This window comes from Tamandua tetradactyla, chromosome 6, assembly GCF_023851605.1.
Source record: "Tamandua tetradactyla isolate mTamTet1 chromosome 6, mTamTet1.pri, whole genome shotgun sequence".
NCBI classification, from domain to species: Eukaryota; Metazoa; Chordata; class Mammalia; order Pilosa; family Myrmecophagidae; genus Tamandua; species Tamandua tetradactyla.
The window spans coordinates 40,022,716-40,044,728 of NC_135332.1; the positions used below are offsets into that span (position 1 = coordinate 40,022,716).

A 22,013-nucleotide genomic window follows, 5' to 3' on the forward strand; every position below is an offset into this window, starting at 1 on the left:
GTTGAATACAAACTCAAGGAACAGAAGCCTCAGAGTCTAAATTTCAGCAATAATACATATAGCCAGCAAAATGACCATACTACAACAAAAAAAATTATAAAACATACAAAGAAATAGGAAGCAACAGCCATGCAAAAGATTAAAGCATTAGAAGCCATCAAGGAGGTGGATCAGAGCTAAGGCATACCAGACAAAAGATTTTATAAAAAGGTCTTAAATAAGCTCAAAGAATTACAGAAAAACATGGACAATGAACTAAGGAAAATCAGAAAATGGTAAATGAACATAAAGTCATTATCAACAGAGAGATGGAAATTGGGGAAGGAACCAAACAGATGTGAAGATCACAGAAACAGAAATTTAAAATTCCCTAGAGGGGTTCAACAGCAGATTGGAGCCGGAGAACAAAGAATCAGTGGACCAGAAGATGAGACAATTTAAATTATCCAATCTGAGGAGCAAAAAGGAAAGAACGAAGAAAAATGAACAGAGCCTGAGGAGACTGTGGGACTCCCTCAAGGAGTACACATCATGGGAGTCCCAGAAGGAGAAGAAAGAAAGGTGACATAGAGAGTATTCAAAGAAATAATGGCCAAAAACATACACATCCAAGATGCATAATGAATTCCTAGCACAGTAAACCCAAACAGACCCATGCTTGCCATGTTATAATCAAACTATCAGATACCAAAGATAAAGAGAGAATTCTGAAAGTCTCAAAAGGAAAGCCATATGTCACATACAAGAGAGTATTAGTAAGATTCAGGGCAAATTTCTCATTGGAAGTGTGGAATGTGACTGAGGATAGTACTGGCAATTTCTCCACTTCAACCATACCCTGAGCAGACCTCTGATATTGTGGAAAGGGCATCCTCCCACCCTATTACCTAAAAAGTGGAAGTGTACCTGTGCTCTGGTCCAAATGGCTATTCCATTCACCCTGACATTTGAAAAGGAGGAAGTTCTAACCCAAGGAAGAAGAAAGAAAGGAAGCTTACTTGGTTCTTCTGATGACTGAGTTTATTTAGACAGTATAGGGGTGCCAAGGGGAATCCCGGATGAGTTTAAGGCTAGGAGTCAAGTAGTTGTGGGATTCAAGTCATCCTTATTCTGGTGGATCACCATCAACAAAAATACGGAGTGGATTAATCAGCAGATTTATCAATTACACCACAGATAGCAGTTAACAGAATAGCAGAACAGTGGATGCTACTAGCCAAATGACATGGGAGAATAGGATGGCCCTAGACATGATGCTAACTGAAAAGGGAGGCGTTCGTGTTATGGTCGGGGTAGTTGTTGTACATTTACACCCAATAATATAGCCCCAGATGGAACTATCACCAAAGCTTTACGAGGCCTAATGGCCTTATCTGAAGAGTTGGCAGAAAATCCAGGCATTGATAACTCCCCTGAGGGGGGCACTGTCCATGCTAACTTCTTTAATCACTGTTGCTGGGGTTCGCACAGCACTTGGGTGCTGCATTATCCCATGTACCCAAGGGTTATTTTAGAAACTCATTGATGCTGCCTTAACCAAGTAAATGCCTATTCAGTACGGGCAAAGTAATTTTGTACCCCTTTAAAGAGGAAGATCCCTATGATGAAAAGTGTGAAAAGGCTCTTGTCAAGTTTAAAGAAAGAATAAAATATGAAGACTAAAACAGTTCAAAAAGAAAGGGGGGAATCTGTAAGAATAAAATTAAGTTTAGCTTTTATACAAGATGGTGCAGGAAAGGGCTGCAGGACAGCTCAAACTGGTCTTGCAGGCAGGGAAGTAGAGAACCTCTGATGTAAGCCTAGAATTGGCACCAAATAGGTAGAAACAAGTTTAAATAAATAACAACCAAGGTCACTGAAATACAGTCAAAAGCAGGAACCTTCGGCTGAAAATCTGAATTAGAATATCTGGATGGGCTGTAACCTCTGGAGGAATCATCAGCGGAGAAACTGGAAAAGCCTGCATGCTCCACTTAGGTAGGAGATCTGCGCTATGCTATTGTTTGGCATGCCAGCCATCTGGGCACCCATTCTTTCAAGATCATGAATAAATTCTTTTCTTTTCCATATAACATAAAACAAAACAAAAAACAAGGGGATAAAAGAAAATGGAGTAAAATATGAAAACTGATTTCCAAAGAGATAGCAAAAATAACAAAGAAGCAGCAACGTAATAAGAGATAATGGCTGAGAATTTTCCAGGATTAATGAAAGACATGAATCTTGAGATTCAGGGGAGCATGAGTCTTGAGCAGGGAATTTAACACTACTGTAGCACAATGGAACAAATACTGTGGCTCCAGGCTGAGGGAGAGAAAAAAATTTTCTCAAAAAAGCTACAAGAGCCAAGAAAAGTTAATGGAATAACATCGTCAAAGAACTGAGGAAAAAAATAAACATTTTCTAGTACTCTAGTCTTCAGATACTCTTATCACTGAAGATTAAGTATAAAAGAAGATTCTGAGATTCTGAGACATAGGTTGTGAAGATTTACCACTCACATACCTTTTTGGGAAGAACTACTGAACACTGCACTGGAAGACAAAGGAAACAACATAGAACACTATAATAAGCAATGGAAGGCAAAGAAGGGGTAAATATGTGAATAAACCTAAAGAAGAAATACTTTTATAAAATATAATAATGAGTAATTAAGGGTATGTTTGTCACTTAAACTTTGGTATGGGTTAAACTTTTGGAGGAAAACAGAAATATCCATTAATTTTAGGCTCTGTAAGTTCAAAAATGAACTTACATAATATATATGTGTGTGTTTCAACCAAATACAAAGAAGGGGAGAAAAAGAAGCAAAAAAAAGAAAAAGAAAAAGAAAAGCCACACCACTTTGTAAATAGAAAGCAGCAAATAAGTTGGTCAAAATAAACTCAAATGTAATGGTAATCACAACAAATTTAAGTGGTCTGAAATCCTTTGTTAAAAAGAAACTACAAATCTTTTTAAAAGTAAGAGGAATACTACAAATTTTTTAAAAGTAAAAAGGAATACTACAAATCAAAAAACAAAATAGTAACAGAAATGAAGAATATCTTAGGCTCATTAGAAAGCTCAATGCAGCCAATGAAAGAATCACCGAAATCAAGATTGATGTCAAGACAAGTATGGGTTACTATTCAAACATCAATTAATGTAATCCATCACATCAACAGGTTAATGCAGAAAAATTATGTGATCATATTGATAAACGCAGCAAAAATGCTTGACAAAATTCAACACTTATTCATGATTAAGATTCTCAGTTAACTAGGAATAGAGGTAATCATTTATTTAAAAAACTACAACTAATGCCATTCTTAATGGTGAAGAACTAGAGCGTTTTATTCTCAAGATGAGGAAAAAAACAAGGATGTCCTACTCATTCCTGCTATTCAATATCTTAATGGATATCATGCCTATAAACAGCAATGAAAAATTGGAATTTTTGAAAATATTTTTATGGAGAAATCTTCATCACATACAGTCCAAACATAGTATACAATCAATGGCTCACAATATCATCACATAGTTGTGTATTCATTATTGTGATCATTTTTAGAATATCTGCATCACTCCAGAAAAATAAAAACAGAAACAATTCATACATTCCATACCCCTCCCTCTCATTGACCATCAGTATTTCAATCTACCCAATTTTCCCCCCTTTATGCCCCTCTATTATTTATTTATTTTTTAATCCTTATTTTTTTACACATCTGTCCACACCCTGGATAAAAGCAGCATCAGACACAAGGTTTTCACAATCACAGTCACCTTGTAAAAGTTATATACAATCGTTTTCAAGAATTAAGGCTACTGAAACACAGCTAAATAGATTTAGATACTTCCCTCAATTGGATTCAATTGGATCACTTCAATCCTTCACAAGCTAAAAAGGGGTATCTACATAATGCCTAAGAATAACCTCCAGGATAACCTCTTGACTGTTTGAAATCTCACAGCCACTGAAACTTTGTCTCATTTCTCTCTTATCCCTTTTGATCAAGAAGCCTTTCTCAATTCCATGACACTAGGTTCCCGCTCATCCCAGGAGTTCTGTCCCATGCTGCGAGGGAGATTTACACTTCTGGGAGTCACGTCGCACATAGAAAGAGGGCAGTGAGTTCAACTGCCATGATGGATTAGAGAGAGGCCACATCTGAGCAACAAAAAAGGTTCTCTGGGGGTGACTCCTAGGCATAATTATAAGTAGGCTTAGCTTCTCCTTTGCAGGAATAAGTTTCATAGGGGTGACCCCAAGATTGAGGGCTCCACCTATTGAATTGGTTATCTCCACTGCTTGTGAGAATACCAGGAATTTCCCAAATAGGGAAGCTGAATATTTCTTTCTCCCCAGTTCCCCAAGGGGATCTTGCAAATACTTTTTTATTCTCTGCCCTAATTATTTTGGGATGTATTGGGGCATCACACTAATCTGTACAAACCAACAAGATCTCGTGCCCTATTGAATAGTCTATGTACTTGTGGTGTTCAACTAAACGGACCATACAAGTTAAATCAGGTAAAACACTACACAAAATATAAATTTTGCACCAAATAAACATCTCTCCCTTTGGTCTCACCCAGAAGTTGAAGTTTTAAAATACAGACCACATCATCCTTTACTCTGTATTCTGATTTACCTTAGTCCTGGAAGTCTGATCACTTTTTCACCTTAACAGTTGCTGTATGCAGTACTGCTGACTTTCATAGCTTCAGAGCTCTAACTCTGAATCTCAGGTGTAACATAAATACTCAAAGTTTTGGGAAATGACCAGGTTATATACAAACAGCTCAGTATCCCAAAATTAAAAAATAACAATTACAACTCCTGAATATGCATGACTGCTATAAGATCTTACAATCTAGGACCCTTTACAATAGGCCCCAACTTGAGAACCCATGCCCTTGACAAACTTCTCCAAGTTTGTACATTATAGTTAGTTCACATGAGTGCAGCATAATATTTGTCTTTTTCTTCCATTTCATTCAACATACTGTCCTTAAGGTTCCTTCACCCAGTTGTATGCCTCACAGCCTTATTTCTTGAAAATAACTACATAACTATACAGCTTTTACAATGTAACAATGTGATTATAAAAACCTTGTGTCTGATGCTTTTATCCAGGGCATGGACAGACGAGTAAAAAAAAAAAAAGAAAAGAAATAAAAACTAAAAACAGGGACAGAATAAAGGGTAATAAATTGGGTAGACTGAAACACTGGTAGTCAATGAGAGGAAGGGGTAAGGGCTATGGGATGTATGAGATTTTTCTTTTTACTTCGTTTTCTGGAGTAATGCAAATGTTCTAAAAAACAAGATCATGGTAAAGAATACACAATCATGTGATGATATTGTGACCCAATGATTATACACCATGTATGGACTGTATGTGTGAATATTTCTCAATGAGAATAATAAAAGAAAGAGAAAAAAAGCAAAGATCTATGCCACAATGGTGCTCGTAAGGTCTCAATTTTACAGATGGCACTTCTTCTAAATTAATCTAGAAAATTAACATAACTTTATCACAGTATAACAGGAATTACAATGAAACATGAAACTTTGATGTATTTGCTCTTTATAATTAGGAATAAATATGTTTTTATGGAGTAAAGAGTATAAAGAAACAATTTTATGCTTCAAATGTTTCGCTGGACATGTGTTTTATAACTATAATAGAAAGCGGGAGATTCTGAGAAGATACCTAAGTTAAAAATAAAGCTTCTGGGTGGGCCATGGTGGCTAAGCAGGTAAGAATGCTTGCCTGCCATGCCCGAGGACCCGGGTTCGATTCCTGGTGCCTGCCCATGTAAAAAAAATAAAAAAATAAAAAATAAAGCTTCACTGAATGTGAGAATAATAGAGGGAGGATGGCTGGGGACACAAATGAAATCAGAAGGAAAGACAGACAATAAAGACTGAGATGGTATAATCTAGGAATGCCTAGAGTATATAATGATAGTGAATAAATGTACAAATTTAAAAATGTTTTTGCATGAGGAACAACAAAGGAATGTCAATACTGAGGGGTGTTGAAAGTAGATGGTAATTCCTATTTTAAAACTTTAACTTATGTGTGAGACTAAAGTAAAAAATGTTTATTTGGTACAAAATTTATATTTTGACTAGTGTAGTTCCTAATATAATTTATGTGGACAGTTTAATTGAACACCATAAGTACATGGAACCTTGAGAAGGGCATAAGATTTTGTAGGTTTGTCCAGAGCAATGCTCTGATAAATCCCAGAGTGATTTGAACAGTGAATAAAAAAGTATTTGCAAAGTCCCCTTGGGGGAATGGCGAGAAAGGGGGAAAATTCAACTTCCTCATGTAAAGAATTTCTGATATTCTCACAAACAGTGGGGACAACCAAAGCAACAGGCCGAGCCCTCAATCGTGGGGTTTGTTCATATGAAACTTAACCCTGCAAAGGATAGGTTAAGCCTACTTAAAAGTAGGTCTAAGAGTCACCCCCAGAGAACCTCTTTTGTTGCTCAGATGTGGCCTCTTTCTCTTAGCCAACACAACAAGCAAACTCACTGCCCTCCCCCTCTCTACATGGGACATGACTCCCAGGGGTGCAACCTCCCTGGTGATGTGGGACAGAAATCCTAGAATGAGCTAGGACTCAGCATCAAGGATTGAGAAAACCCCCTAGACCAAAAGGGGGAAGAGAAAAATGAGACAAAATAAAGTGTCAATGGATGAGAGATTTCAAACAGAGTCAAGAGGTTACCCTGGAGGTTATTCTTATGCATTATATAGATATCACCTTTTTAGTTAAGGTATAATGGAGAGGCTGGAGGGAAGTGTCTGAAAATGTAGAGCTGTGTTCCAGTAGCCATGTTTCTTGAAGATGACTGCAGAATGATATAGCTTTCTCAATGTGACTGTGTGATTCTGTCTGATGCTCCTTTTATCTACCTTATGGACAGATGAGAAAAACATATGGATTAAAAAGAAATAAATAAGATGGGGAACAAATGTTAAAATAAATTTAGTACGTTCTAAGAAATGATGAATACGCAAGTATGTGATGATATTGAGAATTACTGAATATATATGTAGAACAGAATTATATGTTAATGTTTGTTTGTTCTTAATTTTTTAAATTAATAAATAAATTAAAAAAATAAATTTAGCAGACTGAAATGTTAGTGATCAATGAGAGGGAGGGTTAAAGGGTTAAATAAATACGTAAATAAAACTTTACTTGGGGGTTGTCCCTATGAAACTTATTCCTGCAAAGGATAGGTTAAGCCTACTTAAAATTAGGCCTACAAGTCACCCCCAGAGAACATCTTTCATGGCTCAGATGTGGCCTCTCTCTCTAAGCTGACATGGCAAGTGAACTCACTGCCCTTGCCCTCTACATAGGATATGATTCCCAGGGGCATAAATCTCCTCGGCAATACGGGATATTATCACTGAAAATTTCTCATATCTTATGAAAGACATAAAATTACAGATCCAAGAAGTGCAGCGTACCCCAAACAGAACAGATCCAAACAGACTTACTCCAAGACACTTACTAATCAGTCTCTCAGATGTCAAAGAGAAAGAGAAAATTTTGAAAGCAGCAAGAGAAAAGCAATCCATCACATACAAAGGAAGCCCAATAAGACTATGTGTAGATTTCTCAGCAGAAACCATGGAGGCAAAAAGATAGTGGTATGATTTATTTAAGATCCTAGAAGAGAAAAACTGGCAACCAAGAATTCTATACCCAGCAAAATTGTCCTTCGAAAATGAGGGGGCAATTAAAACATTTTCAGACAAAAAATCATTGGGAGAATTTGTGACCAAGAGACTGGCTCTGCAAGAAATACTAAAGGGGGCACTAGAGGTAGACAGAAAAAGACAGCAGAGAGAGGTGTGGAGATGAATGCAGAAATGAAGACTATCAGTAAAGGTAAAAAGAGAAAAAAAAATTAGCTATGACATATAAAATCCAAAGGCAAAGTGGTCTAAAAAAAGTACTGCCTTTATAGTAATAACACTAAATGTTAATGGACTAAACTCCCAAGTCAAAAGACACAGACTGGCAGAATGGATTAAAAAACAGGACCCATCTGTATTGCTGTCTACAGGAGACACATCTCAGACCCAAGGACAAATACATGTTGAAAGTGAAAGGTTGGGAAAAGATATTTCATGCAAAAAACAATCAGAAAAGAGCAAGAGTAGCTATACTAATATTTGACAAATTAGACTTCAAATGTAAAAAAATTAAAAGAGGGACACTATGTATTAATAAAAGGAACAATTCAACAAGAAGACATAACAATTATAAATGTTTATGCACTGAGCCAGAGTGCTCCAAAATACATGAGGCAAACACTGAAAATAGAAATAGACACCTCTACCATGATAGTTGGAGACTTCAATTCCCCACTCTCATCAATGGATATAACATCTAGACAGAGGATCAATAAAGAAACAAAGAATTTGAATAATACAATAAACGAACTAGAGTTAAAAGACATTTATAGACACTGGACCCCACAACAGCAGGATGCAAATTTTTCTCAAGTGCTCATGGATTTCTCAAGGATAGGCCATATGCCGGGTCACAAAGCAAGTCTGAATAAATTTAAAAAGATTGAAATCATATGAAACACTCTCTCAGATCATAAAGGAATGAAGTTAGAAATTTACAACAGGCAGAGGGTCAAAAAATTCACAAATATATAGAGGATAAACAATACACTCTTCATCAACCAGTGGGTCAAGGAAGAAATTACAAGAGAAATCCGTAAATATCTTGAGACAAATGAAAATGAAAACACAACATATCAGAACTTATGGGATGCAGCAAAGGCAGTGTTAAGGGGGAAATATATTGCCCTAAAAGCCTATATCAAAAAAGAAGAAAAACCAAAAATCAAGGAATTAACTGTCCACTTGGAAGAACTAGAGCAAGAACAGCAAACCAACCTCAAAGCCAGCAAAAGGAAAGAAATAACGAAGATTAGAGCAGAAATAAGTGAAATTGAAAACAATTGAGAAAATCAACAGAACCACAAGTTGATTCTTTGAGAAAATCAATAAAACTGATGGACTCTTAGCAAGGTTGACAAAAGGAAAAAGAGAGAGGATGCAAGTAAATAAATCAGAAATGGAAGAGTGGACATAACCACTGACCCCACAAAAGTAAAGGAAGTAATGAGAGGGCATTATGAACAACTTTATGCTAATAAACTAGACAATGTAGATGAAATGGACAACTTTCTAGAAAGGCATGAACAACCAACACTGATCGAGAAGAAATAGACGACCTCAACAAACCAATCACAAGAAAAGTCCAGGGCCAGATGGCTTCACATGTGAATTCTACCAAGCATTTAAAAAAATAAATAAAGAGAAGGAGGAGTATAACGGAGAAGACTGAATTTAACAAATGAGTATGACTGCTGAATAGTGATATTTCTGTTGGTCTCCAGTGTCTTGGAACAGCCAAAAGAAAAAAAAACAAAAAATTGTGTAACTGTGACCATACCAAACTTTAAAAGCTATTCTATAAATATTTGTTAAAATGCACTTGGAAACGTACTGTTCTTGCATATGTGTTATAGTTCACAATAAAAAAAAATTAAATAAATGAAAAGGTGTGAAGTATTTTTTAAAGAAGAATTCTATAACTGTCTAAAAAGCAGAAAAATGAACTGAAAAAGTACAGCTTCATTTCATAATCATTTTGTGATCTATTATTGAAGAAATATTATCTGTAATCCAGCATTCCTTCTCTTTTACTTCAGCTTATTTCAAAGGCACAGTATAGTATGATCCTATTTTATAAAACAATTTTTATTTATCTGCTTGCCTACCATGGCATATCCCCATCCTTTTGGATCATTATGTACATAAAGATGTGTTTGGAATTTGCTTGCCAAGTATTAAACCTGTTTTGTTTCTGGCCAAAAAAAAGGAAAAAAGAATTGGTATCAATCCTGCTCAAACTCTTCAAAAAAACTGAAGATGAGGGAAGGCTACCTAACTCATTCTATGAAGCCAATATCACCCTCATATCAAAGCCAGACAAAGACACTATAAGAAAAGAAAATTACAGTCTTGTTTCTTAAAGATGACTGTATAATGACATAGCTTTTTCAACGTGACCATGTGATTGTGAAAACCTTGTATCTGATGCTCCTTTTATCTAGGGTATGGACAGATGAGTAAAAATTATGGATAAAAAAATACAAATAATAGGGGGGATAAAGGTTAAAATAAATTGGGTAAATGGAAATACTAGTGGTCAATGAGTGGGAGGGGTAAGGGGTATGGTATGCATGAGTGTTTACTTTTTTATTTCTTTTTCTGGAGTGATGCAAATGTTCAAAAAAATGAGCATGGTGATAAATACACAACTATGTGATGATATTGTGAGCGACTGATTGTACACCATGTATGGAATGTTTGTATGTTAAGATATTTGTATGTTTGCTTTTATCAATAAAAATATTTAAAAAATAAATAAAGCTTCAAAAAATTATATGTGGTAGACAATGTCTGTGGTGAATAGTACAAATATAAGAATGTTCTCTCTTGAACTATAATAAATGTGCATCACTATTAAAAGGTGTTAACAATAGGAGGATATGAGAAAAAATACACCTAATACAAATTACAAAACATAGTTAACAATAACATTTTAGCATCACTTAAATATAAATAAATCTACAGACAAAGAATTAGATTAGTGATCACGCAGGATAGAGGGATTGAGAGATAAACACTAAGAGGAATGGGTTTTTCTTTCTGGATTAATGAAAATGTTCTAAAATTGATAGTGGTGATGAATGTACAATTCTGTGACTATATTAACAGCCACTGATTGCACATCCTCAATGGATTGTATGGTAAGTAAATATATATTGATAAAACTGCTTCAAAAAATATTGGATGAATATAAAATTAAAAAAAAATGAACTGCAAATTTTTCCACAGGAGCAGCAGATAAGACGTGGATGACTGAGAATGTAATTATAAACCCTTAACCTCCTGGTACGGTTGAAGTATCTGTTTCAAATATGGAATTTGCAAGCACCTCTCATGAGAAATTATGGGAGGGAGGTGGGAAGGGCAGGGGCAGGAATAAATATGACACAACTTCTGGCAGCAAGGACTTAACTACCTGAGATCCAAAAGTGAGTGTGGAAACCTGAAGCTTATGCTTCATGGCTAAGCTGTACACTGGACTTGAATTCAACTGATACGCAAAGTCATGGCATGCCCGAGATAGTGACAGTGAACAAAGTATATAGACATGCCCAGATGTAGCAATGAAATAAGCATACCAAATGGACTTTGAAAGGCCAAAGGTTTAAAAAGTCAATTGGTATCACCCCCACACTGACTAGGAGTGGAGTATATTTGGGGACTTTTATCACTTTAGTGCCTGAATGCTTTTATTCACTAACTTGTGATTCAGGTCACATGTAGCTTTACTGGTCTGAAGCAGCAACTTCTTCCCAGGTTACAAACCTGTCTATTGTTTCAATAACCATGCTTCACCTGAATGAAGGGAGCATGTCTTGAAAGGTAAAGCTTCTGGTTCTCACACTGCATTCTGAGGTCCAAATGACTGTTTGTGGATGTGTAAACTGAGGATGACAACTCCCAGTGAAAAGAATAAATTTCTTGATGTTTACCCATGCAGGAGGCTTCTGCTCTGGGCTCTGCTATGACGTCTGCTGTTATACAAATTCTGCATTTGTGTGCAAAACACGAAATACATTGATCTTAATTCTCTCTGCCTATATATGACGTGTCTGTCAGTTAGCTAGCAGGATTTAATAGATACCTTTTCAAGAAACAGAAAGACTGAAATGTGTTTTATATAACTTCAGTAATCTCATACTAGGGTAAGGAGAGATGTATCCTTTTGCTATGGTTCAAGACAACATAGGACAGGGAGGGCACAGGGAAGAGAATAAACCAAAAGTGTTACCACTGAGGAACACTTTTTCTCTTCGGTTTCACCACATGCCACTTTAATTTTTATATTAGAATGGTGGCATAATTTGAACTCATAAATCAGAAATCTTAACATTTAAAATCTACCTTGACTTTATCACCATCTTAACAACCAAAATAATTAGATAAAACACATAGGAAAGGGTAATATTAAACCCCACTTTACTACAATTGGTTTCTTGACACCTTAACTCATTTTTTATAGAAAAGGGATAGTGCATCTATTTGCTTAGAAGCTAGGAGATCACTTTTAATTCTACATTTCCTAACAGCAAACAGAATATAGCACTTTAACAGATTATAAATAAACCGGTTTTCAAACACAGAACTAGCCCCAACGATAATAATATACTATTTTAAAAGACTTAAGGCAATGGATTTCATTTCGAATGGAAAAAAGAACTATGCAAACAAGATTAAAACTACTTTTTTGTTTTGTGTCAGTGTTATAAAATGTAGCTTTCAGTAAAACCTTCACCCAAATGCCAGCTTCAGAAAATAATTAGAGTGGGGGTGGGGAGAGGGAGAATTATTTCATTTAAGAAAAACAACTACTATCTTCTTCCTAATTAAATCTTCAACACACACAATTTAAATATATACAGATGCTGTAACACTTTACACAATTTCTATGTACTGGCGCAATAACAAGATCTATATACAATTATATATTCTAAACACTGGGTCAAGGCTTTACATAAAAATACCATCCTACTTTTCCCCTTAAGTTTCTAAAATATGTACATCAACATCTCTCAACATCTGCAGCCATTCAGGAATTCTTAGGAAACTTTTGTGCCTGATCTTAATTTCTAATCCCTGGCTCTTTGGGCTCAGTGACAAAAGATCAAAACCACCAAAAATGATGGTTCACTTGAAGTGTCAGAGGCGAGACTCTGACTCAGTTAGTCTCACAGGATGAAAGCAGTGCTGCATCAACTGGCTCCATGTAAAGGGGCATGTGAAGAATCTCATCAACCCAGTCATCTATACAGTCCAGGTGACAGATGTGCATGCATGGCAGAAATCGAATTGGGTTCCCATAAACAAAGACCAATCATACAGATCACACATTCCCGGATCTCTTTTTCTGACCCATCTCTTTCAGGGTCATAAACTTCTTTAGGTAGATGCTGTATAAGGCCTATTCTTTGATCTATTTGAATTTGTTTCTCTTCAGTAAGCTGTGTTGCGAGAGCTGAGTCTGGCTAGGTGTTGGATGATAGACTGGAACTGGAACTTGTTCCTGATATGGCAGCAGTGACTCCTACCTAATTCATCCCTGTTTCCTCGCCAAAGCTATCTTGGTTGGACTGAGATTCGTGAAGCAGGGAGATGTCATCCGAGGTGGGGGATCTGCGGCAGTCCCCCATCTTCCGGGACTGGGGTTTGTAATCTGGGGGAAGAAGGAATGGCTGGGTCCTTTGAACGCTCCGCGGTCAGCTTCGGTCGGCAAAGTGGGGTCCGGTGGCAGTGACAGTGACTCTCCCACCCCCCAGCACCTCTGAGGAGCGCTCATGTCAGTTCCCGAGTGTGGGCTCAAGCCTGGGCCATGGGTTCTGCTAGGGTCGCGGCGGTGGCCTCCTGCAGGGCGGTGATGGGAGTGGGGTGGAGTGGGGAGATGAGGTGCTTCCCCACCCCACCTCGTGGGGCCATGGATCTGCTGGACCTAATCCAGGTCAGGAGTCGGGGGGCGGGCACAGCTGCAGTGGCTGCCTCAGCTGCTGCCCCGGTAGACGCTGGAGCTGCCACAGCAGACCTCTTTCTAGTCTGCCTCAGTGTGGATACTGCCCTGTATTTTGCAAAATATTACCTTTGGGGGAAACTGGGAAAGGTTACCTGAGATCTCTATTATTTCCTACAATTCAACGTGTATTTGCATTATCTCAAAATTAAAAACTGTTTAAAAAAAAAAGAATAACTGAGGATTTCAAGAGCCAGAATGAACAATTTCTGCCTCTATTCATTGCTACCCAGTTTCCCCTGGAGAGTTCAACCTCACAGTTACCAGTTTCTAGCTTGCAACCTGCCCTTCAGAATTCAGGTTTACCAGTTCTGACAGTCATATGAGCCATTTCCTCTAAAAAATATCTTAATATTTATCTATAATAATCCTTTTGTTTTTGTTTCTCTTGTCAACCAATAACAATACATCTCTTAAATGTCAAAAGAATAAGAAACAGTGGAATAATCTAGATAGCAGGAAAACAATTTAGGATACTGAAAATTAGGAAGCACTTTCTAGATTAAAACATAAGAGGAAAGTAAAATGTAAATGGAATGTTGTAGAGGTAAAAAGAGGTAAATTCATCACAGTGGAGGCCAGGGCAAATAACATTAACTCCAATATCATCAAGAACATTCTTTTCTGGTGACAGAGTAATTATGGAAGGACAAATGAACAGAGATTAATAATTGCAAACATAATGAGACCCAATGTCTACAGTGCCATGTCAGAAATTATCATTCACTTAACTGACACTACCAAGGTCATGCACTCGCACTCATCAGGCTGCTCTGCATACCAAAACACAAGTTCCGGGAGCTCACATGTACTCTAGCCTTGGATAAATTCTCTTCCTTCCCTTTACAATGTCTCCTTACTCCACTGGAAAAGTAACAACTGATTTGCAGAACTTATAACCAGTACATAGATTGTGAGTTGTGTGATGAGAGGAGTGCATGATCTTCAAGACTAAGACTGATACTGAGGGATAAAAAGATGAACACTGGAGGTCTATCTAGAATACAGCACCTTGAACAAAGAAACAATGACAGTTCTTCACCACTAACAGAAGCACAGCTAGTACGGTGCAAAAAAAGGTTCTCTGACTGATGAAGTCCAAGTTCAAAAACAGAATACAGAATATTCTGTGATTTAAACCAGCAGGTAAATAAATTTATTTTTAAAAATCCTATAAACATAAGCATCACCAGAAAAAAATTATGCATTTATTTAACAAAATGACTTTTTCTAAAAACAGTTAAGTTTTTCACAGCAAAACCCCCCAATTATGGACATTATGTTGTACAAAATAATTCAGAAACAAAAGAACAAATATTGCATGGTTGCCTTTAGAAAATACTTATAAGAAAACTGGGGCCAAGATTGTAGGCTCATATAGCAGTTACATTTAACCTGGAGCTGTGTTATTTCTAGAGTCTTGAGATGCTATGCTAGATGTATATAGTCTAGTATTTCCCTAGAACTTTGAGTACTAGTGTGATACCTAAGGGTTGGATTCTGGAACTGTGTAAGTCAGCAATGCTACATACAGCTCTTAAAGAAACTGAAAAAGAAATCAGGTTTCAATTACAGAAAAGAATGAAGGTGATCTGACTGAGACTAAGGAAAATGAGAATAAAAGGCAAAGTAAGATACTGTCTGCATTTTAGAGCTTCACCTACTGTATGAAAAAAAAAGGAAGAGAGATTTGTTTTGTTCAATACCTATATTTTCTGTGGCACACAATCTAACTCAACCTACCCGGGTAGTTCATGTAAACAATCCAAACACATGGAGCCCCGAATGGAAACGAGGGCTTGTAATTCTGTACAGCTTAATGTAAACCCTGGATACATCCTAGGGTGTGGTGGGCTGATAAGTAAAAAGTATTGGCAGCGAGGTCAACAGGATTCTGTATTCTTTTTTTTGAACCTGGACATCATCAACCAGAGAACCTTTTTTTACACTGTGCTAGCTATACTTCTGTCAGTGGTGAAGAACCGTCATTGGCAGAGCTTGGTGGATTGAATTCACCCTTGCTCTGTGGGACAAAGCAGAGGATGGAAAGAGAACGACTAGGACTGAAGTCCTAAGTTGATCGCAGAGGGTCTTCACTGTTCCTTGGGGAGGAGAGAGACGGGGAGGGGGTAGATCGGGACAGGGAGAGCAGGGTATATCAAACTGACTGTCACCCACACAGGGGACAGATGGTGGTACACGGGGAGTTGTGGATCAGAGGGAGCCGACTGTCACTCTGCTTCAGCTGGCCCAAGATGCTGGCTGGGGAGGCCTCCCTGAATGGCTTTACAACTAGCAGCAACTGTGGGAAATGTACAAGGGCCGACAGCCATCTGCAGCAAAAAACTGGCCCTTTGGGCTCAGTGTGTGACAGATCCACCAGGTGATACGAGTCAGCTGCTCTCCCCAGGGTGGTGCAATGGCTGATGTGTACTGCTGCCGCAGGCCAGAAATATGAGGGAAGAGGCGTCTCAGGAGTGCCACCTGTGGTGAGAAGCAGTAAGTACAGGTTGGCAAACTCCCTATCTGCCTAGATTATTTTTTTCTTTTAAAATATATTTTTCTATACATATATTTTTATTAGTTGTATTATTTTTATTTAGATATTTTTATACATTTCTATTGATTTTTTAATTTCATATTTTTTATTATTTTCTCTCCCTTCAGTGGGCACTAGTCTGAGTTCATTCTCAATATTTCTTGGGATATCTCCTTACTTTTGAGCCTACTACTATTCAGGTGCTTTTTTTAAACATATTATTTATTTATTTATTATTATTATTATTTGGGGGATATTTGGGTCAGGAATTGAGCCCAGGTCTCTCGTGTGGCAGGCAGGTGTTCTACCACTGAGGTAGCCGTTGCACTAGCTTTTAACAGACATTCAAGCAGAACTGTACTTCCTACAATGAGATATGGGCCTTGGTGGGGAATTACCAGACAACTAAGTGCAAAAGGAAATCTTCAAAGCAAAACCAAGTAAATATAAAGCTTTAGACGAGTGAAGGAAACCAACTTGGAAAATAACCTTACCAAGATAATCAAATGCCCCAAACACAACAGAAAATCACAGAGAATGTGAAGCTCCAAGCAAAAATGGCCCTGCCAAACAACCAAATCAAAACTCCGGAGGGAACACAGAATATGGAAAAACTACTCATGGGTATTTATAAAGAAATAAAGGATATCAGGAACACTAGAAGAGCATAAAAAATTCAGAAGATTAAATTAAAAATGGCAGATCTCACAGAGAAGATACAGTAGACCAAATTAGAAATATACTAGAGACACGACAGCAGATCTGAAGAAACAGAAGGAAGAATAAGTGAGATAGAAGACAGAACAATTGAACTAGAGCACACAAAAGAACAAATGGCAAGATGGAAAAAATGGAACTGGATCTTAGGGAAATGATGGACAACAAAAGGTATGCAAACATAAGAAACACTGGTGTTTCAGAAGAAGAAAAGAGTAAAGGGCTAGGAAAGTTAGTTGCAGATACAAATAGGAAAAGAAATAGATTCAAGAGGCTATTCTGGAGGGTGCTCTTATGCAAACTTCAGTTTTATAGTGCTAATTGTCATGCTTTGTTAAACCCTAACCAACATCACTCCTGTTAACTCTTAAGAACACCTAGAACTCAAACTGAGACACTATAAAAGTTTCATGAACTGAGTATGCTTTCCTGGAACCTATAATTCCTAGAGAGTTCCTAGGTCAGATAAATCCTGAAACCCAGAGGGACCAGTCTCTCAAAGATTATCAGTTAATTACATCCCCTTATACTTTAGTGTCGACACCCTTTCTCAACATGAAAAGTTAGAACAGGTGTTTTGGTTTGCTAAAAATGACAGAATGCAATATACCAGAATAGAACGAATTTTTAAAAGGGAATTTATTAAGTTGCAAGTTTACAGTTCTAAGGCCATGAAAATGTCCAAATTGGGCATCAACAAGAGATTACAGTCACTCAAGAAAGGCTGATACTGTCCAGAACACCTCTATCAGCTAGGAAGGCAAATAGCAACTTCTGCTAGCTTTCTCTCCTGGCTTCTTGTTTCATAAGGATTCCCTGGAGGTATTTTCCTTCTGCATCTCCAAAGGTCTCTCACTCTGTTAGCACAAAGCTTTTTCCAAAACGGTACCCTTTTAAAGGATTCCAGTACAGAACCACATCTTGAATGAGTGGAGACACATCTCCATCGTAACTATCTAATCAAAAGTTACCACCACAACTGGGTGGGTCAAATCTTCATAGAAACAACTTAAAAGATCTCACCCAGAAATACTAAATCAGGGTTAAAGAACATGACTTTTCTGGGGTACACAACAGTTTAAAACCAGCACAATGTGCATTTTCTAAAGATCCCTACAGATTGGGAGAATGATCAAAGGAAGAGGAGGAGGTATAACAGAGAAAACAGGATTTAACAAACGAGTATAACTGTTGAATCTCTGTATTAATATCCTTTCTAGCTTCCAGTGTTTTGGAACAGCCTGAAGGAAAAATCTGAGGTGGTGGAATAGTAGCCCCTGATGAACACTGGAGATCTGTTCTGTAACTACTGGCTGAAGTGTGCTTTGAACAAAATAAAGTTTCAGAGGCTAAGAGAGTTCAAATGGAGTCGAGAGGCTATTCTGGAGGTTACTTTTATGGAAGTTTAACTAGATATTGCTAATTGCCACAGTCTGCCAACCCCCAACTACAATCATTCCTGTACCCTAAAGAATACCTAGGGCTCTATCTGAGACTCTACAAAACTTGCAAACACTACATTGACTTTCCAGAAACCTATAACCTCCAGTATATATTTGTTTATATTTCAAAACAAAAAGCTTTTTAAAAATTCCCCTATTTTTAATCACTATAAAATTCTTGGATTAGCATGCTATTTGATGTAAGAAGTCTACATAGTAATCATTTTTGATGATTACTTAATGTACAATTTTTAGCTCTGGATTCATTGTTTTCAGAGCTACTCCCAGCCTTTCTGGTACCTCTGTAAAAGTTAGAAAAATGTACCCCTTTCCTCTGGACTACTTATTCTGTCAGGAGACTCATTAGAATAAAGCATTACCATAAAAACTATACAAATCTACAACATGTGTAATATGAATGGCAGTCCTGTATCTCATCTTTTCTCCTTCCCTATATTTACAGTCATCTGTTTTTGTAAGGGCATGAACGCTTTCTGCATAATCAATTATCACCAAATAATCATGATTAATGTTCTTTCAATATAGTCATTTTAAACACTGGCACCTTCCGAATATCAAAGATTAGTTAACTTTCATCTTTATTCTCTCTTTAAACAAATTAGAGCTCCTTGATACAGAGGATAAATCAAACAATGTATCGGGTGGACCATGATGGCTCAGCAGGCAGAGTTCTTGCCTGCCATGCTACAGACCCAGGCTCGATTTCTGGTGCCTGCTCATATTTAAAAAAAAAAAACAAAACAGCCAACCACCACCGGGCCCTCTTCCGCCTTCATCAGCTCCTCCGCCACCGTCCTCGATAGCCTTGCCACCCTCACCTTTCCTCCTCCAGAACAGCTACTAGGGGAGTAGAAACGATACAGAACAACTCCCAGAGCCACGACAGAGATCAAAAAGACAGCGTACCCCATCCTGGAACGGCTGACTGTCGGGGAGAACCAGCTCTGGTGAGATCGCGGAGGGGCGCGGGCTTTCCCGGGCACGGCGGCGAGCGGTTGGAGTCCCTCCCTTCCTCCTTCCCAAGCCAGCTGGCAGAATTGGGCAGGCGGTCCCCTCAAGCCGCGGTGGCTGGTGGCCCCACCACGCGAGGCCACCCGGACCAACTGAGAGAATTGGATCGGAAATCCCCAGACCGCGGAGAACGGTGACCGGGGGGGTCCCTTCCAAACATGTGACTCCCCGGTCCGGCTGGGAACGGTGCACTCTCCCGGGCTGCGGCGGCTGGCACCCTCCCGCCACGCTTGGTGCCCCGGGCCGACTAGGAAATATGGACGGGCGCTCTCCCGGGCTGCGGCGGCCGGAGACCCTCCCCGCGTTCAGACTCCCGGGCCGGCTGGCACTCTTCCAAGCCGCTTCGGCTGGCGAACCTCCCCACGGTGACAGTTTTCCAAAGTTAAAGGACCCACAAAACCTTTTACTGGTGGGACCCGCAGACAAACGTGTGCCACGAGTACCACCTACTGGGCAGGATAAGAAAAACAGAACCCAGAGATTTCACAGAAAAATCTTTCAACCTGTTGGATCCAACACCCAGGGAAATCTGACTAAATGCCCAGACGCCAGCAGAAGATAACGGATCACGCTCAAATAATTGAAAATATGTCCCAGTCAAAGGAACAAACCAATAGTTCAAATGAGATACAGGAGCTGAGACAACTAATGCTGAATATACGAACAGAAATGGAAAACCTCTTCAAAAACGAAATCGATAAATTGAGGGAGGACATGAAGAAGACATGGGCTGAACAAAAAGAAGAACAGAAAAACTGAAAAAACAAATCACAGAGCTTATGGAAGTGAAGGATAAAGTAGAAAAGATGGGAAAAACAATGGATACCTACAATGATAGATTTAAAGAGACAGAAGATAGAATTAGTGATTTGGAGGATGGAACATCTGAATTCCAAAAAGAAACAGAAACTAACCGGAAAAGAATGGAAAAATTTGAACAGGGTATCAGGGAACTCGAGGACAATACGAACCACACAAATATACGTGTTGTGGGTGTCCCAGAAGGAGAAGAGAAGGGAAAAGGAGGAGAAAAACTAATGGAAGAAATTATCACTGAAATTTTTCCAACTCTTATGAAAGACCTAAAATTACAGATCCAAGAAGTGCAGCGCACACCAAAGAGATTAGACCCAAATAGGTGTTCTCCAAGGCACTTACTAGTTAGAATGTCAGAGGTCAAAGAGAAAGAGAGGATCTTGAAAGCAGCGAGAGAGAAGCAATCCATCACATACAAGGGAAACCCAATAAGACTATGTGTAGATTTATCAGCAGAAATGATAGAGGCAAGAAGACAGTGGGATGATATATTTAAATTACTAAAAGAGAAAAACTGCCAACCAAGAATTCTATATCCAGCAAAATTGTCCTTCAAAAATGAGGGAGAAATTAAAACATTTTCAGACAAAAAGTCACTGAGAAAATTTGTGAACAAGAGACCAGCTCTGCAAGAAATACTAAAGGGAGCACTAGAGCCAGATACGAAAAGACAGAAGAGAGAGATGTGGAGAAGAGTGTAGAAAGAAGGAAAGTCAGATATGATATATATAATACAAAAGGCAAAATGGTAGAGGAAAATATTATCCAAACAGTAATAACACTAAATGTTAATGGACTGAACTCCCCAATCAAAAGACATAGACTGGCAGAATGGATTAAAAAACAGGATCCTTCTATATGCTGTCTACAGGAAACACATCTTAGACCCAAAGATAAACACAGGTTGAAAGTGAAAGGTTGGGAAAAGATATTTCATGCAAATAACAACCAGAAAAGAGCAGGAGTGGCTATACTAATATCCAACAAATTAGACTTCAAATGTAAAACAGTTAAAAGAGACAAAGAAGGACACTATATACTAATAAAAGGAACAATTAAACAAGAAGACATAACAATCATAAATATTTACGCACCGAACCAGAATGCCCCAAAATACATGAGGAATACACTGCAAACACTGAAAAGGGAAATAGACACATCTACCATAATAGTTGGAGACTTCAATTCACCACTTCATCAATGGACAGAACATCTAGACAGAGGATCAATAAAGAAATAGAGAATCTGAATATTACTATAAATGAGTTAGACTTAACAGACATTTATACGACATTACATCCCACAACAGCAGGATATACCTTTTTCTCAAGTGCTCATGGATCATTCTCAAAGATAGACCATATGCTGGGTCACAAAGCAAGTCTTAACAAATTTAAAAAGATTGAAATCATACACAACACTATTGAAGTTGGAAATCAATAATAGGCGGAGTGCCAGTAAATTCACAAATACGTGGAGGCTCAACAACACACTCTTAAACAACAAGTAGGTCAAAGAAGAAATTGCAAGAGAAATTAGTAAATATCTCGAGGCGAATGAAAATGAAAACACAGCATATCAAAACTTATGGGACGCAGCAAAGGCAGTGCTAAGAGGGAAATTTATTGCCCTAATTCCCTATATCAGAAAAGAAGAAAAGGCAAAAATGCAGGAATTCACTGTCCACTTGGAAGAACTGGAGAAAGAACAGCAAACTAATCCCAAAGCAAGCAAAAGGAAAGAAA

General features: G+C 38.0%; 1 protein-coding gene and 1 pseudogene across 11 annotated transcripts in view; both read right to left on the reverse strand.

Moving 5' to 3' along the window:
* The window catches only part of TRIM37 (tripartite motif containing 37), a 371,934-nt gene that overhangs the window by 51,104 nt on the left and 298,817 nt on the right, over nucleotides 1-22,013 (reverse strand). The window lies entirely within an intron of this gene.
* On the reverse strand, nucleotides 7,136-20,270 carry LOC143687725 (RING finger protein 11 pseudogene; annotated as a pseudogene).